We start from the raw sequence: 21,552 nt of genomic DNA, 5'->3' as shown, positions 1-21,552 counted from the left end.
TTTGTTAACAATTAAGTTTCAAGTTGTGCCAAATTTGAGAGAATTTACATTGTGAACTACAATGAATTTTATTGAAATTATTTAGACATATTGCCAGCAAAGACAAAAATATGGCATTTCTGGTCGAGTTAATGATCTTGCTTCTCAGGAACAAGGTAATACTGACACACTATTTATTTTCCAATTGCTTTACTTTCAAGCTATGTTCAGGCAGTTCTGAAAATAATCCTGAAATGGGCCAAGATACACCACCCGATCATGTAGTTCAAGGTCAAGACTGCTTTTTGTCAATTGGCGCCCAAACAAATGATCAGCCCACTTGTTTTCTCTGCCGGTGTGCTGGAAACATGCTTGGGTTGCTAATAGGAAACTGATAATGCATGTGTGGACTACCATTTGGAACATGCATAACCAATCAGTATAAGAGCCCTGGAGGCTGCTAAGGAATTCTGGGAAGAAAATCTTGATCTTCTTCAGATTCACTAGTACTGACATAAGACGAACTTGACCTTTGACCTCTATTTCAAAGACACCTGTGTATGCTTTTAAAATCTGCTTTTGCCAATTATCCACTTTTAACCCTAAATTATTTAAACCCTGGAACACATTAAATGGGCTGAGTACACAGCCATCTAGTTCTGGACTTCCTGATGAAAAGAGATCTCTTAACATGGTTAAAAGAGATTGTGGGGATAGGGCACAAGATTAATCATTTTTCTCCACTGACAGCTTCAGACAAAGCAACCTTTCAGTCCCCTGATTTGCATCTCCCACACACCTGATTCCAGATTTATTGTCAGAGTACATACATGACATCACATACAACTCTGAGATCCCTGCACAGAGTTTTTGGATTGATTCTTTCCCTCAATCCTTTCATTTTCAAGTATATTAAATTCCTTTATAGTAATGCCTGCATTTCCAAGTACCCCAATGACCTAATGCTAGAGTTTATTTCCATTAAGTATACATCTTCCATTTATCTGAACCATTCATTCCTATAACAGATCTTTTCTTTAACACTTGTTCATACAAGAACAATGACTAAGCAAGTTAACAACCAGCCCAAATGTGTTGAGAACAAATGTCAAACTGTAGTTGGAACAAATAGCCTATGAACAATGGATTCCAATCTAGCTTGCATAAATTTGTGTTTCAAAAAAAATATTAACAGGTTCAATAATTCAGAAATCAATAAAAAAAATTCTTTGTTTTTCAAAATAAATATTCAAATATTGCACAATATTGTTCACATCTTCCAAATATTTATTTTGAATGTTTTAGCAATGAATTCATATTTTATGAAGAAGGCTTTTGTAGGACCACAGAGTGGAATTGCATCTCTGGACTGGAAAACTACTGGGCAATGTACCCTTTAACTCTCCATTCCCACCATCACTGCTGACTTCTGATTTAGTTCCCATTCTCTTGTAGAATCTCTGTATTCCCTGCTGTCATCCTTTAACAAATGCCTGTAATGATAATGCACTTTAGGTGAATGGCATAGCCAATTGCTGACTTAGTATCTATTCTATTCAGAAGCTAATAAAAGTGAAATGGCCCCTCAGTGGCCAGCACACTAACCAATTATCAGCGCACCAATCAATATTCTTTGTTTATTTTTAACTCAATTTGTGCTATACAAGGCATTAATTAGTAAACTCCATAAATAGCTGTTATGAATTTTATTAACCTTATGCTAAATCTTCAGACTGTTAAGTTAGACGTGCTGTAGAATTTCAAAGCAATGTTATCCGTTTGAGTCTGAATATGGTAATACTCAGTATCGTTCAAGAGTAGAGCAATATACATTTATTACTGAATTTTAGCATTGTTTTAAATTGTGTCTTATGTTTCTGGATGCAGTTAACAATAAAAAAGGGAAAAACATAAATTTACATGGAAGCTTAAAAGTTGTTTAAAAGTCCCAAGTGGCAGCATAAGTGATAGCAATGGCAATATTTACTAATAGAACTAGGATGTGCTAAAGCCATCAGAAAAATGCAACATTAATGTGGTGTATGAAGCAGGTATATAAAGCAGTCCAGAGCTACAGTCTAGCCTTCCAGGTTTGTCTTGCAGAGAGACAAGACCTCTTAGTATACATATTAGTTTATTAAAGCTGTCTTATACTCGCACTGCTGGTATGGTTATTGTCAATACAATGTAATAAACTAATATGATAGCTACAAGGATGGAAGCTGCTTCCGCTCCAATGGGCATTCCCAACCACCTGGAGACTCTTCGTGAGGAATGGAATCCGGGGACGACTAGCATGCACGTGCATCCGAGGACAGAGATGGCGAAGGACCGCTGTACTGGAATCGTGGTGGAATGCGGGGAAGACCCCAGAAGTACAATATGGCAGGTAAGAAATGGCCAAGAGCCCTGCCTGCCCGTGGGTTTGCCAGTACAGGCGCTGCTGACCCTAAACCCAGGCCTGATCAGAAAGGGGCCACTACAAGCGTGGGTAGAAGGATCCCCACAGTCATGCTCCCGATCGCCACGTATGTGCAGAATTCCCAACCACTCGAGAGCCAGGGAAAGCAGACCCTGCTACCGTCACTCCCCCAGCAGCAGTTTCGCCAGTACCACGGAGACCTGACGCTACGGCTAGGATCCCCCCTAAGCCCGCTGCAAATGTCCCAAAGCCAGAGACTCAGCCAACAGCCCCAAGCACCCAGGTTACTCCTCCAACAGACACAAGCCCCACAGAGGCTCTACTACACCTAAGGGACCAGAGACTGCGGCTTAGCCATGTGCTGCGACCAGACAGGCTGGAGATTGACCCCAGAAATTCTGGAGCTGGCACCCACTTCGGCCGCTGGCAGAGATGCTTTCTGAATTACATGGAGGGTGCTGAGGCATCAGATAAAGAGCTATTAATGCTGCTGTTAGCGCAGCTGGGAGACCACCCTTACTCCTTTATACAGGATGCCAGGTCCTACCAAGAGGCAATGATCATTTTACAGAGGCATTACAGTAAGGGGCATAGTGAACTCCACTCCCGGTACAGGCTCATGACCGGGTTACAACAAGTAGGGGAGCCTGCCAGAGACTTTATACTCTCTCTGAAAGATCTGGCGAGAGGCTGCAACTTTAAAGCAGTATCAGCTCAGGAGTATGCGGAGGACCTTATTAGGGACAGAATTGTTGCGGGCATACGGTCCACTGAGACGAGGCATTGATTGCTGTAGAAAGGAATGGTGGGGCTAGATGAGGCAGAGACTATTGCAGAAGCTTTAGAAAGCACCAGGAAAGAATTGGAGGAGTACTCACAGGACCCTGGGGCTGGGACAAATGTCACACTGCTGGACTCTAGCCCCACGAAAAGAAAAGTACGCTGCCTCACAGGAATTCACAGCAGCAGCAGCACCTTGAGGGTCCCAAGTGCTTTTTCTGTGGGCAAAGAAAGCACCCCAGAGCCCTCTGCCCTGCCAGAAAAAATGTCTGTTCCAACTGTGGAAAACGTGGGCTTTATGCAAAAGTCTGCAGAAGCCCCAAGGCCACAGCCAAGGCCCATTCTCATGCTAATGAGAGGCGGGAAACCTCTTCTTTCTCCACAGACAAACAGAAGAAGAAGAATGCCATGTGCAGCCAGCCATCTTAGACAAATGCTTCAAAGCAGAGGACAGTCTTCAAGAGATCATTATGATGCCGAGTACTATCGGGTTGAAGGACACGAAGGACACGCCAGACTTACTTCCCTACGCATGAATCAGGCGAGTTCACACAATTTATCTGATGCCACTGTGTGCATCAAAATTAATGATGTGAGGGTAAATTGTTTAATAGATAGTGGAAGCACTGAAAGTTTTATTGACCAAGGATTAGTCAACCGCCTTGCCCTCCCCACACGCCCAAGTGAGCACCAGATCCTGGTAGCAGCCAGCAGCCTTGCGGCTGAGGTAAAACAGTTTTGCAGGGTTACTCTAGAAATCCAGGGCACAAAATATGAAAGGTTCAAATTACTAGTAATCCCTCACCTCTGTGCCCCGGTACTATTGGAGTTAGATTTTCAGTGACAGTTAGAAAGCATTACAATAATGCACAATGGGCCTCACCCCCCAACTACGACTTACGAAGAAACAACACTGCACCCTGTCTGTCCTGTACATAGAACCCCCTCCGCTGTTCACACACCTGACCCCAGAATGTACACCAATAGCCACAAAGAGCAAGAGGTACAGCCCAAGGGACAGACCCTTCATTAGGACAGAGGTCTGCAGGCTACTACAGGAGGGCATCATAGAGCAGAGCACCAGCCCCTGGAGAGCCCAGGTGGTTGTAGTAAAGTTAGGAGAAAAACTGCGCATGGTAATGGATTACAGCCAGACAATCAACAAATTTACACAACTAGATGCCTACCCCTGCCACGCATAGCAGACACGGTCAACAACATTGCGCATTATAAGGTGTTCTCCACCATACACCTGAAGGCAGCTTACCACCAACTGCCCATTAGAAACAGTGATCGCATTTACACGGCATTTGAGGCAGATGGCAGGCTGTATCAATTTCTACAACTCCCCTTCGGTGTCACCAATGGAGTGTCCCTGTTTCAGAGAGAAATGGACCGAATAGTAGATGAGTTCCAACTGAAAGTGGTGTTCCCCTACTTAGACAACGTGACAATCTGTGGTCACACTCAGAAGGATCATGACACAAATTTAAAATGCTTCTCCCAGGCAGCAATCTAACATACAACATGGACAAATGCGTCTTTAGTGCCAGGAAGTTGCCAATCCTGGGCTACATCGTGCAGAACGGGAAATCAGCCCAGACCCAGCCCTAATGCGCCCTCTCCTAGACCTCCCAGTGCCACACACGCTGAAAGCACTAAAAAGGTGTTTGGGACTCTTCGCTTATTACACCCAATGGGCCCCCAACTACACTGACAGGGCCCGCCCACTTATAAAAGCCTCAGTTTTTCTACTGTGACCAGCAGCCACCAGAGCATTCAGGGACAATATCGCTAAAGCTATCATGCGGTCCATAGATGAGTTGATCCTGTTTCAAGTAGAAACGGATGCATCCAGTGTGGCTCTGGCAGCCACCCTAAACGAAGACGGACAACCGGTAGCCTTTTTCTCGCGAACCCTACAGGGGTCAGGAGTAAGACACTCAGCAGTAGAGAAAGAGGCCCTAGCCATTGTGGAAGCTGTAAGGCACTGGCGACATTATCTGGCGTGCAAACACTTCACCCTCGTCATGGGCCAACGGTCTGTGGCTTTTATGTTCGATAACCAGAACAGGGGGAGAATTAAGAACGACAAAATCCTGCGCTGGCGGATAGAATTGTCTACATTTAACTACGACGTTCTATACCACCTCAGGAGACTCAACGAGCCCCCGGACGCACTGTCCAGAGGCACTTGTGCCATCCTTAACCATACGTCCTAGTTGCAGAGCTTGCACAATGAGTTGGACCACCCGGGGGTCACTAGACTGTTTCATTTCATTAAAACCCAAAACCTCCTATTTTCAGTAGAGGAAGTGAGGTCAGTGAACAAGAGCTGCGGAATGCAAACCGCAATTTTACTGGCCAGACAAAGCCAGCCTGATAAAAGCTACCAAACATTTTGAGCGCCTCAGCCTCAATTTTAAAGGCCCACTTCCATCCAATAATAGAAATGTCTATTTCCAAACGTAATAGATGAATATTCCCATTTCCCCTTCGCAATCCCGTGTTCTGATGTATCAGCTGTCACTGTTATAAAATGCCTCCAACCCATCTTCAGTATATTTGGGTACCCGAACGACATACACACAGACAGGGGTGCTGCATTCATGAGAGCAGAAGTACAGAAGTACAGCAGTACCTGCACGAAAGAGGGATTGTTACCAGCCATACTACAAGTTAAAATCCCAGGGGGAATGGACAAGTCAAAAGGAAAAATGCCACTATCTGGAAAACAGTCCTCTTGACTTTAAAAGCAAAAGACCTGCCTGTTACTGGATGGCAAGAAGTGTTCCTAGAGGCCCTACACTCTATACATTCTTTGTTGTGTACTGCCACTAAGATGACCCCACATGACCGTATCTTTTCTTTCACAAGGAAATCCACGACGGGCACAGTGCTACCTAAATGGATAATGACACCGGAACCTGTTCTCCTCCGGAACCATTGCAGACCCCACAAAGCGGACTCGCTGGTGGATCAAGTGGAGTTGAGGCACGCGAACCCTCAGTACGCCTTTGTCAGTGGTCACCAGGGATCTTGCGCCAACCGGATGTGTGAACAACGCGGAGGAAACACAGATGTCTACGGATCAACAAGCAGTGCAGCAGCAGTGACCAGAACAGTCGTCCATCGAGTCACTCCAGAGGACTAGACCACCCACACGGGAAATCTGGACCCTGGGTACGCCCGCCCCACAAAATATCACCACCCTAGACTTGATGGCAGGACCTAATCCCATACAAGAGGATCCCCAGCCCACACGGCCACATGGGCATCTAGTATTTCCCACTCCCACACCTCCACCAAGAAAGGCCGAAAGGCAGACCGCACTCCCCACCCCTATTCCACTACCGAGGAGATCCAGAAGGCAACGGAATTTTAGACTTATGAATTTACAAACAAGGGAAGGAGGACGGGGTGGGTGGGGGGGGGGGGGGGGGCGGCGAGAATAACAATTTTTAAAAGGGGGGGGTGAATGTGGTGATATGTAATTACATCACTAGGTCACCAGAGGTCATCCCAGTGACGTATATAAAGCAGTCCAGAGCTACAGTCTAGCCTGCCAGGTTCGTCTTGCAGAGAGGCAAGACCTCTTAGTGTACATATTAGTTTATTAAAGCTGTCTTATACTCGCAATGCTGGTGTGGTTATTGTCAGTACAATTACTACTGACCCATTCAAATCCCCATCCTCTGACCAATAAAAGTGGAGAAGGAACATTCAGGGTGGTATTGAGATCCTAAAGTCTAAGCCTCGGGAACATACGGAACTCCAACAAAACCAAAAGGAAGAACCACCTCAGACTGCCTATTGGAATACATTCCATTGATTGCTTCATGGCCTGGCCATTCCATACCTGTCATGGAAGAGTCAGTGATTCCAATAGTAGCCAAGAAATTTACTCAGACCCATAAAACTGGAAAGTCACTCTTGATCTCAAGGGACAGCTTAAGGAGAAGAGTCATTAATGAAAGAAAAGTATGGAACTTTAAAACTTGCAATGTGAGCTGTTTTTAAAGTAAGGCTGGGAGGGGTTTTACTTCCTGTCTGCCTTCTTTCCTTCCTGTGTGCCTTGCATATAGCTTGGAAGCTATGGTGTTTGTTGCAGAGGAAGAAAAGCTTTTTTGTGTGTATACAATTTAAGTTTGATGGTTACCAGTTCTTTCAAACATGGCTCCTCCTTACTTGAGACTACATATAAAGAATGATTCCTCCCATTCACAGAGACCTTCAAGTCCTTCTATTTGACACCTGATCTCATGAAATCTCTCTTGAATAATAATCTTGCATTTCCTCTCCCTTTACATCACTAAAGAATCCTGGAGTAAGGCAGAAAACAGATCCACTAATGAAGACTTATTGCCCAACCCAACAAGCAGACTTCAGCACTAAACAAGACAACTGTTTATGGTTGATGTAGCCAATCTGATGATATGACAGCTTAAGCCATTGCCAAGTTAAAACTGTGGAAACCACAATCAAAGCATGGTACACATTAACACATACTGTCCCCAACAAAAGTTTCAGAGTGGTAACTTGGAGTTGCATTTGCATTCCCACAAGACAATAGAGTGGTTTGGACATCTGAAATTAAAATGTGATGACAAGTAATATGAAAGAAGTGGCAAGTGGTACGTAGCTATCATTGGAAAATTCCACCCTGCCTTTAATTTGTTTTCAGTAGGGAACATTACCTAATAGTGCTCAAATTAACTCTTTTTGCTGCCTGCAGTATCACTGTATTTAATTTATTGCAACTTCAATTCCAGCATAGCCTAACGTTTCCTCAAGTATGCAAAGATATAATCTGAAGATTATATTCATAGTTTCCCAAAGCTGTTGCTCTACTAGAGAAAAATATCCTGTGAATACTCCTCTCAAGATTCCTACCCTCTGCAGACTATGCCACTCTTGAACTTTTGAACCTCGGAATGCTCACTCCTCAAAAGGCTGCAAAATACCTTGTACCCACAAAGTAGGGAATTGAAAGTGAACAAAGCAAATTTGTAAAATATTCTGGAATATTCAGCGCAATAAAGGAGCCTATTCTGAACTTCAGGGACCAATCACCTGTCTTCATCGACAGGACAGAAATGGAGAAGTACCTGGAAGACCATGAGACCCCTCCTGGAATTAGCACATTGAAGCAACCGTGAAGAAGGCACACTAATGCCTCTACTTTCCAAGAAGTTGGAGGTGATCATATAATCAAATATTGCATTGAACTTCTGTGGGTATACTATGGAAAGTGAACTGATTGATTGCATCATGGCCTAGTTGGGTAACTCGAGTACCCAAGAGAGTAGGAGGCAGCAGAAAATGATTAACCTAGCCAAGTCCATCATGGGTACTGGCCTCCAAACCATTTAAAATAATGTGAGATGCCATCTCAGGAAGGCAGCCAACATGAAAAAGAATCCCCTATCAATCTGATCACAACTTTTCGTTGCTACCTAAAGGCAGAAGATACAAAAACCGGAAGTCCAGCACTTTTATGTTCAAGACCAGTTTTTCCCTCCAACAACAATCAGGTTAATGACCTATTGTGAACACACAACATCTCCTCTCTTGTCAGGAAGGTGCAACAGCAACTTCACTTCCTGAAAAGACTGAAGTGGGCAAGGCTACTGGTCACCATCATATCAAACTTCTGCAGGAGCTCTATTGAATGTGTCCTGGCCGGCTGCATCACAGTCTGGTACAGTTGCTACAGAGAAATGGATCGGAGGTCAATCTACAGGACCATTGAAATGGCAGAGAGGATCACTGGTGTCTCCCTCCCCCAACCCCCCCACCCTCCCATCCATGTGATCTATTTGGATTGTTGTATGAAGAGGTTGTGAAAAATCATTGAGGACCCTTCCACCCCTCACACAGCATCTTTCAGTTACTCCCATTGGGAAAGAGAAACAGGAATATCAGAGCCATCACCACCAGGGTGAGGAGCAGCTTCTTCCTGTGGACAGTGAGATGGCTGAACAATCAAAGAAAATGCTCAAACTAATCATTCAAGACTCATTAACAAGACGATATTTATATTTATTTATTTGCAGATATCAGTACTTGTCCTGCATATATATGATTTGTCTGGTTGTGTGTTATGTCTGGTTGTGTGCATGTTTTGCATCATGGACCAGAGAACGCTGTTTTGTCAGGTTGTACTTATACAATCAAATGATGATAAACTCGACAAACTTGAACTCCCTATACTACCCTGATCGAAACCATAAACTACTACAGAACCACAAAAAGATTTGTCTGCACTACCGAAACAGCGCTGTTGAACAGGGAAGTCTGCAGATGCTGTGCTTGTCATATAATACATAAAAGTGCTGGAGAAACTCAGCAGGTCATGCAGCACCTTTAGAAGGCAAAGGGGGAAAAAATATTGTTTGGGTGGAGGCAAGGGTGTTCAGTAGAATTCAGCAAGAAAAGTGAAGAAAGTGACAGTCAAGTTCAAGTTTACTGATCATATAATTGTATCAGTCTTCTTTGGCTTGGCTTCGCGGACGAATATTAATGGAGGGGTAATGTCCACATCAGCTGCAGGCTCGTTTGTGGCTGACAAGTCCGATGCGGGACAGGCAGACACGGTTGCAGCGGTTGCAAGGGAAAATTGGTTGGTTGGGGTTGGGTGTTGGGTTTTTCCTCCTTTGTCTTTTGTCAGTGAGGTGGGCTCTGCGGTGTTCTTCAAAGGAGGTTGCTGCCCGCCGAACTGAGAGGTGCCAAGATGCACGGTTTGAGGCGATATCACTGCCAGTGGGCAGTGGTCAATGTGGCAGGCACCAAGAGATTTCTTTAGGCAGTCCTTGTTCCTCTTCTTTGGTGCCCCTCTGTTTCGGTGGCCAGTGGAGAGCTCACCATATAACACGATCTTGGGAAGGTGATGGTCCTCCATTCTGGAGACGTGACCTACCCAGTGCAGTTGGATCTTTAGCAGTGTGGATTCGATGCTGTCGGCCTCTGCCATCTCGAGTACTTCGATGTTGGTGATGAAGTCACTCCAATGAATGTTGAGGATGGAGCGGAGACAATGCTGGTGGAAGCGTTCTAGGAGCTGTAGGTGATGCTGGTAGAGGACCCATGATTCAGAGCCGAACATGAGTGTGGGTATGACAACGGCTCTGTATACGCTAATCTTTGTGAGGTTTTTCAGTTAGTTGTTTTTCCAGACTCTTTTGTATAGTCTTCCAAAGGCGCTATTTGCCTTGGCGAGTCTGTTGTCTATCTCGTTGTCGATCCTTGCATCCGATGAAATGGCGCAGCCGAGATAGGTAAACTGGTTGACTGTTTTGAGTTTTGTGTGCCCGATGGAGATGTGGGGGGTCAACAACCTGATAAAACCACGTTCTCCAGTCTATGGTGTAAAAACAGTGAAAACACTTGTACAGACAAATGATACATGTACACAGAACCTATAAACTCATATTAAAATGAATATTAATAAATAGTAGAGTCACAGGGAGTTGTTTTAGCAGTTCAGCAATTATGCAGCTGTCTCACTACCTGGCGGTTTTGGCTCTGATACTTCTGTATCTTTCTCAACAGGAGTACCTGGAAGATTCTATCTGCAGTGATAGGGATCCTCATGGAATCCTCATTCTTTAAACAATGATCCCATTAAATCACATCAATTGTGGGGGTGGAGGGTGGGGAAGGGTGGTGGAAGAACACCCCAGTGATGATCTCTGCCACTTTAATGGTGCTGTGGATTGAACTCCAATATAATGCTCCTGTAGAAAGTTGACAGGATGGTGACTCATAGTCTTTCCCCCCACCTCAGCCTTCCAAGGAAGTGCAGCCACTGTTGCACCTTCTTGACATGTGAGGAGATGTTATGTGTTCAGGATAGTTCACTTCTTAAGTGGGATCCAAGGAACTTGGTGCTCTCTATTCTCTCCACTACCAAGATATTAATTTGTAGTGGAGGGTGGCCATTACTGGTCCTCCTGAAGTCCATAATCCACGTCAAGTCTCAGGTTGTTATTCTTGTACTGTTTCACAAGATTTTCCACCTTTTTCTAAGATTTTACAAGACAAGGCTTCTGGCCACCATCAAGTCAACCTTCTATAGAGCTCTTTCAAGAATGTTCTTGCCAGCTGCATCATAGTGTGGTACAGATGCTGCACAGAAATGGATTAGAGGTGGCAGAGAGGATCACAGGAGTTGCCCTTCCCCCCCCCAACCCCCCTCCCCATCAATGTGATCTACCAGGATTGTTGTCTGAAGGGGACATGCAAAATCACGGAGGACCCCTTCCACCCTGCACGTAGCATCTTTCAGCTTCTCCCATCGGGAAAGTGATACAGGAGTATCAAAGCCAGCACCACCAGGCTGAGGAGCAGCTTCTTCCCATGGGCTGTGAGAACACTGAACGATCAAAGGAACTGCTCACAGTAAACCATCAAAGGCTCTCATATTCATGTTCTGTGTATGTCTGAGTGCTTTGCACCGGGGACTGGAGAATGCTGTTTAGTATAATCAGATGACAATAAACTTGACGACATCCTTTGTATTGCGACTTATTGCTGTTGAGGCCAACGACTGCATGTCATATGAAAACTTGATGACGCTGTTGGAGCTGAATCTGGCATTGCAGTTGTGAGTCGGTTGTGGGATGACCACATAGCCGTGAGGCCATCATACTTCAGCATGATGGTGTTTGTCATTCTGCTGCCAATCCAGACAGATTATGGTCTTTCCATTAGAAGTTGAGAATCCACTTCCAGGGAGGGGTGTTGAGTGAGGAATGTGTCTCCACCAGCCTCCTGGTGCATGAGATGTTGTTCCTCAGGTGGGTCAGGATGGAGTGGAGGGACAAGGCTATACAGGTACACGATCCTTTATCCAGACATCTAAAATCTGGAAAGCTCTAAAATCCAGCAAGTGGGGAGAGAGGCGGCAGCATGAATCGGGTGGGCGAGAGACTAGCAGGGAGAGACCTGGAGTGCGAGTCAGGTGGGCGAAAGACCGGCAGCACGAGTTGGGCAGGTGCGGGGAGGGGGAGACCAGCAGGCGAGTCGGGCGGGTGAGAGGGGGAGACCGGCAGTGCGATTTGGGCAGGTGAGGAGGAGTTGGGGGAGACGGCAGGGTGACTGGAAAGAGGTGGGGGTGGATACGGCAGCACAACTCGGGTGAGCTTTCCGAAATCCGGAAAAATCCAAAATTTGGAACACACTGTCCCCCAAGGGTTCTGGATAAAGGATTGTGTACCTGTAGTATCATCAGTGGATGGCTCCATCTGTAGAAGTATTGAAATAGGTCCAGTGTCTATGGGAGGTGTGCATTGAGATGTTCCATCACCAAATGCTAGAGGTGGAGGTCAGTGGCACTCAGCAGTAGTCATTGAGACCTGTTACTGTCACCCTCTTTGGAAGCTGCCTTAAAACCCACAGGAATGATGGTCTGTTTCAATGACATGTTGAAGAGATCCCTAAGGACCTCATCATTTGGTCTGCACAGTCCTTCAGAACCCAGCTAGGGACATTGTTTGGTTCATTGCCTTGTGTGAGCTCACCCTGGATTAGATTCTCCTTACCTTGGCCACAGCTATACAAAGGGCTTGTTGTTTATGGATAGAGATGGAGTTTTCTTTGACATCAGCCTGTTCTTCACGTCGAACTGTGTGTAGAAAATTTCAGTCTGTTCGGGGGGCAATGTTGTCATTGACTTACAAGATTGCTTTGTGATCTCTGTGCCTCGCCGTAAAAGGAATTGTGAATCCTCTGTGCATATCAACACTTTGCTTTGCCTTTCAGACTGCATGACTGATCTTGGTGCCAACTTGTCTCGTGTACTGAAGGCTGCATCTCAAACTCTGAGAAGTACACGGACCTCTGCATCCAACCATTGTTTCTGGTTAGTCCTGGTTGTGTAGAATTTGATGTCAGTGACATCCTTGATGCACTTGCTAAAGTTGCAAGTCACTGAACTTGTGTACTCATTGATGTTTATATGACCATTGTAGGTGGCTGATCCCCTGAAACAGCTCTAGTTTGTGCTCTCAAATCAGTCCTGTAGTGTTTTGTGGATCCTCCACCCCAGCCATATCCTGATCTCCCTGCAGTGACCATCCATTTTGCCAGTGATCTGTATACTGGGGCTAGAAGGATGGATATGTGGTCCAAACATCCAAGTGAGGGCAAGGAGTAGCCTTGTGAGCACCAAGGTCATTGGTGTACATTCGATCAAGGGTCTTCTCTCCTCTAGTGGTGAAGTTAACATGCTATTGAAATTGTGGTAGAAAAGTTTTCAGGTTGCCATGTCTGAATTCTGGCTTGCTTCCTTCAGCAAGTCAAAACCACTCAATAACTTATCAGTTCAATCCTCTAGCGTGAAATCTAATTGTGTTTCTAATTTCCTTTAAGGTTTCATGATCGTAAACAAAATGGCCAAAGTGCCCGCTGCAACCTCCTTTGGTGCCATTTTCAAATAAAAAATCAATGTAGCTGAGAAAATCATCACTGTTTTCCTTCTTGCACTAATGGCATAGTTAGTGAAGTGGTTAGCACAATGTATTACAGTGCCAAAGACACGGGTTCTGTCTGCAAGGAGTTTGAATGCTCTTCCCACGTCTGCATGGATTTCCTCTGAGTGCTCTGCTTTCCTTCCACATTCCAAAAACATGCAGGGTTAGTAGGTTAATTGGCCCCGTGGGTGTAATGAGGCAGTGTGGGCTCGTGGGCTGAAAGGGCTGATGACTTCATCTGCATCCAGCTGCTGCTCATGACAAGCAGAATGAAGGAATTGGAGCTGGAGTTCGATGAACTCTAGATCATTCAGGAGGCAGAGGGGGTGTTATATGGGAGTTACAAGAACACTATCACACCTAGGAGGCAGGAGGAGGGTAGATGGGTGATAGGAGAGGGAAAGGGAACAAGCAGGCAGTGCAGGGCACCCCTGTGTTCATTCGAATCAATAACAAGTATACCATTTTGGATAGTTTTTGGGGGATGATCAACCAGGCACAAGTCATGGTGATCAGATCTCCAGCATAGAGTCTGGTCCTGTGGCTAAGAAGGGAAGCAAGGAGAAGAGGCAAGCTGTAATGATAAGCGAATCCATAGTAAGAGGGACAGATAGGAAGTTCTATGGAAGAGATCAAGTATCCCTGAAGGCATGTTGCTTCCCTGGTGCCAGGATCTGAGATATCCCAGACTGAATTCATGGCATTCTCAGGAGGGAGGGTGAGCAGCCAGATGTTGTGGTCCATATAGGGACCAATGACTTGGGTCGAAAAGGTGAGGAGGTCCAGCAAGAAGAGTTCAGGGAGTTAGGCACTAGGTTGAAGGACAGGACCTCCAGGGTTGCGATTTCAGGATTGCTACCTGTGTCATGTGCTAGCGAGGTTAGAAATAGGTGGATAATGCAGCTTGACACAATGTCTAAAGACATGGTGCAGGAGGGAGGGCGTCATGTTTCTGGATCTTTCAGCTCTCTTCCAGGGAAAGTGGGACCTGTTCCAATGGGACAATTTGCATCTGAACTGGAGGGGGACTAATACCCTTGTAGGAAGATTTGCTAGTACTGCTCCAATGGCTTTAAACTAGATTTATAGGTGGATGGAAACCAGAGTGCCAGAGCAGATAGAGGTAAGGAGGGCTATGGACTATATGCAGTTCAGTGGGACTAGGCAAAGAAAAATGGTTCAGCATTTCAGAAGGGTGAAGGGGGCCTGTTTCTCTGTTCTATGATTCTATTACCAAACTGCATCTCTAAATTAAGGCAAATAAATAAATATAATGTGAAATATTTATTTAGCTGTCCTTTTATATCTAATATATCTTTTTCTGTCTTGGAACATTGTGATAATGTCATTTATATTATTGGTGTATCTCATGCACCTGTTTGGCTGTAGAAAGTAAGATTTTAGTGCATCTGTATGTTATACTTATGCATATAACAATAAACTCTCATCTCATCTTAATATAGTCACAAAGGAGATGGGTTAGCCTGGAAATACAACTGCTTAAGATGCAAACTGAGATCCAGAACACCACAGAGAAAAATCCATCTCCAACTGAGAGTTTACAACACATTCATACTTCTGATAGGAAGATAGCAGATATGTTTATCCTCACAAATGCATTCACCATAAGTAGCTTCCAGAATGATCCATTATGCAGGCCTAGCAGAGTATGGAAAGGCACATCTCGTTGCCTATTTTTTTTTAATGTATAACTGACAACTAGAGAAAAGTAATTATTTATTGAAATAGAATTGGAAAAACTGGAAATGCACAGAATAATGGTTAATACTTCTAATTGATTTTCCTTGTCCTTTCAGTCAGCTAAATTTCTTCCATCTTTCTAAATGAAAGATATCAGTGCCTGTTAAAACTTTCAATTTTAATTATATCTTGTTTGCTGTTGCAATTAGCAGTCATTCCTCTGATTTGGCACCGGCAACGTTCAACAATGTAATCAGTGCAGCTCCATAGTTTTGAAATGTATCCACAACATTACTCATTAAATTGTGTCTTCAATGTAAAAGGTTTTTGATACAGAGAAGATTTTTGGATATGTGGAGAGATGAGTGCTAAGAATTATAAATTCAACAGCCCTCAATTAATCCAAGTAGATATTCAGGCAAAACATGTTTAACAGAGGATGGGTCACATATGGGACTTGCTATTGCAAGAATAGTTATGATGACTGCATTGAAGCTTTATAGGAGGAAGTTAGAATAGCAATGAGAGAAACAGGAATGGATATCTATTGTGTTAGACAAGGAAAGGTAGCCTAAATGAAATACTATGCAAAATGAAATGCATGTAGATAGAAAGGAAAATAAATACCTAGTCCTCTTGGGATATGGAAAAATCTCCAGAAATACTTGGATTTCAGAAGACTTTTAAAAAAATTAGAGAAAGTGAATAATGAAGTTTCAGAAATAAGTACCAGTAAATACACAGATTAATCATTAGGCTGAGTCGGCTGAACCCTTGGGGCCCAGAAGGTAAGGGCGCCCGTCAAACAACAATAGAAATGAGAGATACAACAATATAAATGTTACTTTAACGATGCCAAAGGGAACTAAGCCCCAATATTAAAAGTATTTTAAAATTGCAACAACCTGTAGCTTTCACCTACTCACTGAAGTAATAAAAACAACTGGCCCGCTCAGGGCGGCAGCAGCGGCTCAGTGTGGGACCAATAGTCATCTTCGATACCAACCATCCCCCACACAGCTGGAATCGCTCGGCCTATGCCAGAGAAACCCACATGCCTTTAGAGTAATGCAGTTAAGGTACGCACACACAACACACAAATAAAACAACATTTGGTATTGCATCGCAAATAAATGTAAATGCACACGCAGCTGGTTTAGCAAATAAACAACACAAACTTGTAAATGGAATACAGGTTTAAAATTCATCAGTCTGCCCGTCTGCTGGAAATGCCTGTCTTGCTCGGTTGGTTTTGATTCTGTCAGGAACCAACATACACAAAATCCGGCACCACGAATAGATTGCTAAAACTACTCCTATTCATTTATATATGAGAGGGTAAGAGTTCTGTGTAAACAAGACACATTATCAATCATCCAAGTTTCAAAAAGCATTCTTATTTTGTCAAGTTGTATCATTTCCTCACATTGGCTACTTGCAATGAAATTGCTAGTGTACATCAAAGCAAAGTAGAGATGACCTGTACATCTCAGAAAGAGAGAACATTTGAACCACCCCTCCCCAAATAAAGCTTTTCAGAATTATATCCTTTCAAACACCCCACCCCCCACCCCCAAAAATCAGTTGGAAGTAAATCATGCATTAAAAAAAATAAATCATGCTTTCAAAATTGCTAATCAAATGTTGAAGTTAAAATAAATGTATCATTTCACACTATAACGATGCTCAGTGACCGATGGTACATTATATTAATAAAAACTACCTTACCAAGACATGATACATACAAATGAACAGGTAACACAGAACACAAAATTAACAAATTAAAGTATTAATTTCTCATTCAGTTGTGCCTTGAAAGTATATGGATCAAGGGAAATGGAATTAGCCCAGAAGACCATATTGCATTGACTAGTTGGGCTACAGGGCCTGCACCATGCTCTTTGACTTTATTAGGAATACTTCTTGTACCCAGTAGCACTATTCCCAAAGTTTATGATATCCAATGATCACTGTAACCAGTAGTGCATGACATTTGGTGACACGTCATTCATTCCCAAACTGCAGCATTAAATTTATTTTCCTGTAGTCATTGACAAAGTAAGCAGTGTGGATAAGAGTTCATGTTGGAAGGTGTTCCACTGTTGGCTTCTGGACGAGCTGGTGGAGATAGGATTTTTCTCCATGTCAGATGTATTTAGATTAGTGGTTCTCAACCTTTATTTTTCCATTCACCAGCCACCTTAAATAATCCCTTACTAACCACAGAGCATCTTTTCTATGGCACAGGATGTCATGGGTGTTCTGCAGTTATTACTTATGGTGGTAGGTGAGTGGAAAAATGTTGAATTAGATAAACACTTGAACGAGATGATAAGGAAGACCATACAGTGCAGAACATGGTCTTCAGACAGCACGAATATGGCAGGCCAAAGGGTCTTTGCCATACCGCGGTTTGCGTTGAGGATTCTCTGCACTTCCATTGGCAACTTGAATGGGGGGCATGCTGTCCAGGGTCAGAGATTCTGTTTATCCTGGTGGATCTGAGCAGAATGGCTGATAAGCCATGGATCAAGGTGAGTGGCTGATGGGCGGGCAGAGGAGGAATATGGGCAAGCCAGCTGCCCAGGAAAAGCTGGAGGGGCCTCATGCTCAGGCAGCATCCATGGAGAACAATGGCATCAATGAGAGAGTGAGAGTGAGGCAGGGGAGGAGAGTGGGGAATGTGCATTTAGAATTAATTCATCCATTCTCTCCAAAATGAACAGCAAAATTGCAATACTAACCCAAAAGAGTGGTAAAGCATAGAACAGTTTTAAAGTTTGATACTAATATGACCCAAATATGATATTGACTAAAATCCTCAATTGATTGGATTATTCTACCAAATCTGATACACATTCTCTCAAAATAGTCTTATGATGAGAACAGATATAATCTTCAATTTAAATAGCTAAATCTTTGATTTAAAACACACAAGCGTTGGGGTTACAACTGATTAAAGGTCATTCCACCTCCCCTCTATCTTCCCTACTTTCTTCCAAAATTAAATTTACTATCATTCCTTAAGTTTACGGAGTCTGGAAAAATTCCACTGAATCAGCAAAAAGCTCTGGCACGCACAACTCCAAATGAGTGTGAGAGAAAGAGTGAGTGAGAGCGAGAGAGAGAAAGAGGGTTGAAAGGAGATGAGTTGGGGTATGGGCCGCAAATGCTCCCCCCATGATGTCGATCCTGAGGGGCCTTACTAAAGCTCAACCAAGGGGACACTGCATGCACAGAATAAACACACATTCTGTCATCAATAAAAAAATGTTCGATGGGTTTGATTATATTTATAACCTGTCCCAACACCATGCATTTCTGCTTCAAACATAAATGTCTATATCCACCACCTTCATTATATTTACTACAAAACTGACTCTCCATTACATTGACATTACAATGGCAAATCCAGAATTGGAGTTTGACCTCACTGCAGGTCATGCTGAAGGAGGCAGCCTCATGTCTTTAATTTCAGTACCATGTGGAATTCAAGTGCAGGTCAAATTAGATTTAGTAAGTGCAGCGATCCCCTGGTCACCTCAAATTGAGTCCACCTGAAGTTAATTTAAATATTTAGGCAGTGCAGGTGCTGCCACCTACTGGGAAACTGGTTCTACTCACCTTCAAAATCAATGATGGGCTGAGCTCTCTCCTCAAAAGGCAATGGAATTCCTCACTTTTTGGAATTAGGTGATTGCTTGCATCATTAGGTAAAGGAAATGGGTTGCTGTTCAAGAGAAAAAGAATCAGAATTACCATTGCATACAAGAGTTGCAGGTTTTATAGAACAAAGTTTCAAATGCAAAATGCACATTGTAACAACTAACAAAACCTCAAACAGGCACCATAAAATAACTGCAAAGTGTGGATTATAACAAAATCATAAATATGTTCTTTGTAAATATGAAATCAAAAGAACTAGTTCTCAGGAGGCAACAACAGGGAACTAAGACAAGTATTAAACAAGAAAGTCTGCAGATGACATGATTATATTTTAAATACAGAAAAGTGCTGTAGTAAAAGGCCACATATCATCCATAGTATTAGCATCAGCTAAAGACAGAATTTTCTTCTTATCTTTAAAATTTTTAAAAAATTCTTCATGTTTTGCAATAATGATTATTCTGCTAACTTGTGTGGTGTTATAAACAAGTAGATTTCCACATATTTTTGCTTAACAATTTTGCCTCCTCTTGGATACACAAATAATTACAGGTAAATTACATACCATGTAATATGCCCTATTAGATCCCTGACTTTTGTGATTTGCACAACAGAATTGTAATTAATAATGAAATTAAATTGGCAATCCACAGATGGATTAATTAATTTCATTTGTCATTTAATAAATTTTGATATATTTGGATACAGGAAAGAATGTAGCATTCAAATTAGATCATTATAGACAAGAATCTCATTGGAATGTGTTAAATTATTTAACCCTTTTTAAAAGTTGCAATCATTAATGGCCAATAGAGAGAATTATAATTGATTTTTCTGTTGAAGGAGGAAAAATTGAAGAATAAACTGTTCTTGGATTTTTTATTTCACTCTTCAATATCTTCACCTTTGTCAGATGATGACTGTGCAGACATTATCTGGCCAACGTGTCAAAAATAAGTTGCTTTGTTAAAATGGAAAATCAGATTTTTTTGGATTAGATCTCTTCAGGGAATTGAAATGCACAAGGCACAAATTCCAAGAAGAAAACACTACATGCACTTAAAAATGAGATCTCTTTCTCTCTCCCTAATCCAGGGGTCCCCAAACATTTTAGACCATTGACCTCTTCATGGAATCCTTGATCCTTATACACAGACACACATCTCTTTCTTCTCCGCTCTGTCTACCCTCCCTCATCCTCCTGTCCTGTCCGCTCTCAACTTATTAAAAGACCGAAGCCAAATACAACATGGCAGCCACCAAGGACATTCCTGCCGTCGGTGCTATTATCCATAGATGTGCCCCTACTTTTGACTGCAAAAGTTCAATCAACCCTACCCCCAGTGTTTATCATCCCCACCCCCAGCAATTATCAACCCCCTTTTATCAATCCATTAGATAGTTCCATCAACCCCCAGGGATCGATATCGACCACTTGTAGACCCTTGCCCTAACCCTTCAAAACAATGGTGCAAAATGTTCAAAAACCACCACATGGCTGGCAAAGAAAGGAGGGAGGAAGGTGGGGGGTGGGGGAGGAGAACAAGCTAAAAGACTATATCACCGCAACTTTTTTTTCTCTTCCACTCTCCCACCTATATCCACCCATGACTAACCGTATTTTTAAGGTTTTATAGCACAAAGTATAAAACATGACTAACTACAGCCTGTGCTCCTGCCCCTTCCTCCCTCCTCCTTCTTATTCGTACGCTGGCCTACTTTTTGCTGCAGGCTTCTTCTACCATTGTATGATCAGAGACCGAAAAACTGCAAGTACTGCACTCCCAGGTCAGCACCCTGGTGTACTCCATGATCAGAGACGCCACAATGTACCAGGAGGCCATGGGTACCCTCAAAGGGCAATACCTGCATAAGATCAATGTTGTCTATGCTAGACACCTTCTAGTGGCCAAAAAGCAACAATCCGGTGAGTCAAATGCTGAATATCTTTGGGCCCTGCGAGCACTCAACAGGCCCTGTGAATGCAAAGCTGTGTCCGTTGTGGAGAATACAGAGGACCTGATCCAGGATGCCTACGTCACTGGGATTAGGTCGAATTACATAAGACTGAGACTTCTGGAGCAAAGGGAACTCAGCCTGTGGAGAGCAGTTGAACTGACAGGTACACTGGATGTGGCTCTTCAGAACATGGAGGACTACTCGACCGACAACGTGGCCACCTCATGGTCAACCTGGTCGCAGTCATCCTGGGACGCACCACCATTCCTCCGCTCTACTAATGACCAGACTACAGCAGCAGTGCTCTGCGAAACCCTCCCGATGCTCTTGACTGGCTCTGTTAACGACTCGACCACAGCTGCTATGTTCCAGGCACCCCCAAAGTCAACTTCTGTGGCCTGGGCAAGCATCGGAGAAAATGCTGCCCAGCGGATGATTTGATCTGCTCCAGCACAGGGCCACTATGCCAAAGTGTGCAAGTCCAAACCCATTTCTAGCAGCGCTGGGTGCTAATCGTGGAGACCGTCTTCCTCAACACCACCTGGGGACAGCAGCGCCAAATGCAATCCGTGG

Source organism: Narcine bancroftii, chromosome 2, assembly GCF_036971445.1.
Source record: "Narcine bancroftii isolate sNarBan1 chromosome 2, sNarBan1.hap1, whole genome shotgun sequence".
Taxonomy (NCBI): Eukaryota; Metazoa; Chordata; class Chondrichthyes; order Torpediniformes; family Narcinidae; genus Narcine; species Narcine bancroftii.
Note: the sequence above shows the minus strand (reverse complement) of the source record.